Genomic DNA, 4701 nt, shown 5'->3' with positions numbered 1-4701 from the left:
TCTCCTCCCTGTCTCTTTTCCTCCCCGTGCGTCTCTCTCATGATTTCTCTCTCTCTGTACTTCATCACTGCAGGAACGGCCGCCGCTCGTGGAAGCCGCCAACGTCCGCCTCTGGCAAGTGTCGCCCATCTCCCTCCGCCTCGCCGCGCCCGTCCCATGCGTCCCCTTCAAGTCAAGCCATGGAAGCCGCCACCGCATGGAGATCCAAGTCGCCGGCCTGCCTCCACTTTGTTACAGTAGGGAACGGGACCCCGGCTACCTCACGCGACCTGATCCGGCCTCCCAGACGCCCTGCACCCTCGGGCCACCACATGACCTCCTTCCCCCACGCCAAATTCGTCGTCGCCGGCCTCTGCTTCCCCAGCCTCGAGCAGCAGCTCCGTGCGAGCGAGCGCCCCGTTGACTTGGTCCAGCGCCAGCGCGGCCGGCCTCCAAGCACCAGCGCACCCTGTCTCGCTCCCTTTGACTATCGCCTGGGCCGCATCCTGCGAGCCGGCCCAGCAGCCGCACCCAGAAGGCCTCCTGGCACCTCTCCACAGTACTGGGCCGAAGCCCATGGTGAGGCCCCAGCGCCTCCTTTGTATTTTTTTTCTTTATTCCCTGTTGGGCCTCTGCTTAGTTTCAGTCCGTTATGTTTTTTTTCCTGCCTGCGATTTTAGCCATTTTCCAGGGATGTGCAGTTTTACAGAAAAACCCTTGTAGATCATGCATATAATAACTTTATAACCGTGCATCTTTTTAAAATGATTTATATATGAAAAATGCTTAGAATTTTGTGTAGATTAATAATTTGCCACTTTCATCTATGTTTAAAATGTTTAAGATGTTGTTTGTTTAAATTTGCTTAAATAACTTGCTCAAATGATTAAATTCATAACCAAATAACCGTAACTCGGATTTTATTAAACTTTATATGTAAATGGGGTGGAAAAATGCCTAGTTTAGCGTGGTGACCTTACTTTGCATGTTAAACAACTCTAAAATTGTGTTTAGGGCAGATCAGTTCCAAACCTTAAATTATGCATATGGGGTTTTACCGGAATTGTTGTTGTTGTTGTTGTTGTTGTTTCTGGCCTCATTTAAACTTGCTTAAATGTGTAGTTTTCTTTTGCCTCACCGACGATCGAATCTCGGGCAAGTACAATACCGCTGGACAAAGCGAATTGTATACGGGATTGATTGAATCCTCGACATCGTGGTTCATCCGATGAGATCATCGTGGAACATGTGGGATCCAACATGGGTATCCAGATCCCGCTGTTGGTTATTGGCCGGAGAGTTGTCTCGGTCATGTCTGCATGGTTCCCGAACCCGTAGGGTCTACACACTTAAGGTTCGGTGACGCTAGAGTTGTTATGGGAAATAGTATGTGGTTACCGAAGGTTGTTCGGAGTCCCGGATGAGATCCCGGACATGACGAGGAGCTCCGGAATGATCCGGAGGTGAAGATTGGTATATTGCACGAAGGGTATTGGAGTCTGGAATTGTTCCGGGGGTACCAGGTGATGACCAGCGTGTCCGAAAGGGGTTTCGGAGGCCCCGACAAGCGTTGGGGGGCCTTATGGGCCAAGGGGAGAGGGCACATTAGTCCACTAAGGGGCTGAGCGCCCCTCCCACACCATCTCACGTAACCAGGAGAGGTGGGGGCGCCACCCCTAGGGCAGCCGCCCCTCCCGGCTTGGGGGGCAAGTTTCCTAGGGGGTGGGGGCGCCCAAACCCATCTAGGGTTTCCCCTGTGGCCGCCGCCCCTCCCCTAGGGAATCCTAGGGCGCCTTCCCCTCCTCCCTTCCCCCTATATATAGTGAGGGAGAGAGTGGGCTGCCACACCCTTGAACCTGGCGCAGCCCTCCCTCCTCCTACACCTCCTCCTCCTCCATAGTGCTTGGCGAAGCCCTGCTGGAGAACCACGAGCTCCATTGCCACCATGCCGTCGTGCTGCTGGAGTTCTCCCTCAACTTCTCCTCTCCCCTTGCTGGATCAAGAAGGAGGAGACGTCTCCCAACCATACGTGTGTTGAACTCGGAGGTGTCGTCCGTTCGGCGCTAGGATCATCGATGATTTGGATCACGACGAGTACGACTCCATCAACCCCGTTCACTTGAACGCTTCCGCTTAGCGATCTAAAAGGGTATGTAGATGCACTCTCATTCCCCTCGTTGCTAGATTACTCCATAGATTGATCTTGGTGATGCGTAGAAAATTTTGAATTTCTGCTACGATCCCCAACAAGACATACATCAAGTGTTCTCAAATCCTTAAAGACTCAACCCGATAAGATAACTTCAAAGGGAAAACTCAATCCATTACAAGAGAGTAGAGGGGGAGAAACATCATAAGATCCAACTATAATAGCAAAGTTCACGATACATCAAGATCGTACCACCTCAAGAACACGAGAGAGAGAGAGATCAAACACATAGCTACTGGTACATACCCTCAGCCCCGAGGGTGAACTACTCCCTCCTCGTCATGGAGAGTGCCGGGATGATGAAGATGGCCGCCAGAGAGGGATTCCCCCCTCCGGCAGGGTGCCGGAACGGGTCTAGATTGGTTTTCGGTGGCTACGGATGCTTCTGGCGGTGGAACTCCCGATCTATTGTTCTCCCGGATGTTTTTAGGGTATATTGGTATATATAGGCGAAAGAAGTCGGTTAGGGGAGCCATGAGGGGCCCACGAGGGTGGGGGGCACTCCCAATGGGGTAGGGCGTGCCTCCCTGCCTCATGGCTTCCTTGAAGCTTCCCTGACGTCTACTCCAAGTCGCCTGGGTTGCTTCCGTTCTAAAAATAACTCTCCCGAAGGTTTCATTCTGTTTGGACTCCATTTGATATTCCTTTTCTTCAAAACACTGAAATAGGCAATAAAACAACATTTTGGGCTGGGCCTCTGGTTAATAGGTTAGTCCCAAAAATAGTATAAAAGTGTATAATAAAGCCCATAAACATCCAACACGGGTAATATAATAGCATGGAACAATAAAAAATTATAGATACATTGGAGACGTATCAGTCATGTAATGAACGACACTGTAACACATTCACCCGAAGAAAAGTACTCCCTCTGTAAACTAATATAATAGCATGCTCTTATATTAGTTTACAGAGGAAGTACTATTCTACTACCACGACCATCCATTCTACTACAGGGGAGTTAATATTACCCAATTATAATAGAAGATTATATCACAGCAAAACTAACAAACAAGAGGCAAGTCTGAGTGAAAAGAACAAGGTACTGCATCAGCCTTGAAAAAAGGATAGCAATAAGACAATGATATAAAGGAAACAAACAAGAGGCAAGTCCGAGTGAAAAACGAGGTACTGCATCAGCCTTGAAAAAAGGATAGCAATAAGACAATGATATAAAGGAAGAGCTCAACATTTTACTAACAATAGTCAATGCTTGTAGACACTGGTACTGCAAGGTTAAATGGATCTATCTTTCCAAATGTTTAACCCTATCAAAAACTCTACAATGGCTTAAATAATGTCACCACCATCCATTACAAAGAAAGTGGATTACTTGCAGTAACACTAATCCTGCAAGCTGAAAGAGACGTGCAAACCGAAGCCTAACTCAGTCAAGTTGGGGACAGGTGGCAATCCCTTGTTCGATAAATAATGCCATTAGCAGACATTTAGATTGTGGGCAAGCATAAACGAAAAAAATCCAACATGGATAATAAATCTAACAGCGATGGTGGGTGTCATCCTTGCCTTGGCTAGTTAAAACTAAGAGTAGTGGAGCAAATATGTGTAGTACGCAGAAAAACATGGGTGCAGCTGTTGGGTTGCAACATGAAAGAGCCAGGTTTATTACTCCTAAAAAATACTTAACAAACACAACAAATTATTATCAAAGGAATGACAACAAATCTAAGGGTTTATTTTTGGCAAAATACCCAAGGTTGAGAAATGCAAAAATGTCGATCTACTGTAGTTGTTTAGCCATCACTGCACTAACGTACATGTGTTCAAGAGAGTTGTTCGATCAAAAGAATTGAAGAAATATAAACGAAAGTGAAATGTTTCATTCTATTCAGAAGTATAGTCCAATCTATATCAGACTTCTAATGAAATGCATAAGTCCATCTGACTACACGACAACAACTACTTCAGATATTGGCTGGAGAAATGCTCATCTTTTTTATTCTTCAACGACGTAAAAAGAAATGACTACACAACACCAACAACAGTAGACTCTCACCCAACTAATATACTAGAACTAGATCAACCAAGATCAGTTTTAAGAAGCTCGGTTTAAGATACTTCAACGACGTAAAATCTCAGTAGCATCTCCCTGTAACATCATATGCTCAGCTCACAAATGATTCACATCCAACTCCTCTACATTATATCACACCAACACACAGAGTTGCATCTCTAGATGAGGAATAAAAACACATTGATGGCATGCTAGTCATCAGTTTTAAATAGCTCGATTTTAGATCATCAAAGACCGAAAAGGCCGCAGCCGTCTAAATGTTTCACATCCTTTGCTCAGTACGACATCATCATCGTCACAGAAATTCCCTAAACAGTCAGGTATCCAAAAAAACATAGCGACCCACATCACCGACGAGCTACTGTGAGCATGTAAAGGACTAGATTCTATGTAGAGCTACCAAGCAAATGGGATCGAGTGGAAGGGAAAATAGAGGGAGGTGGCTACCTTCTCCATATGGGGACTTCCTGGTGGTGAT

At 46.4% G+C, this 4701-nt stretch overlaps 1 non-coding gene across 1 annotated transcript; it reads right to left on the bottom strand.

Annotated features, from left to right (window-relative positions):
• Positions 1-4233: 4233 nt before the first annotated feature.
• LOC125541816 lies at positions 4234-4316 on the bottom strand. Its single transcript, XR_007297665.1, has one exon. It is a non-coding gene; the product is annotated as a small nucleolar RNA SNORD36 (small nucleolar RNA).
• Between the last annotated feature and the right edge of the window lie 385 nt (positions 4317-4701).

The sequence above is a fragment of the Triticum urartu genome, chromosome 2 (genome assembly GCF_003073215.2).
Source record: "Triticum urartu cultivar G1812 chromosome 2, Tu2.1, whole genome shotgun sequence".
Taxonomy (NCBI): Eukaryota; Viridiplantae; Streptophyta; class Magnoliopsida; order Poales; family Poaceae; genus Triticum; species Triticum urartu.
The sequence above is the reverse complement of the archived record's forward strand: the minus strand, read 5'-3'. Positions and strand labels throughout refer to the sequence as shown.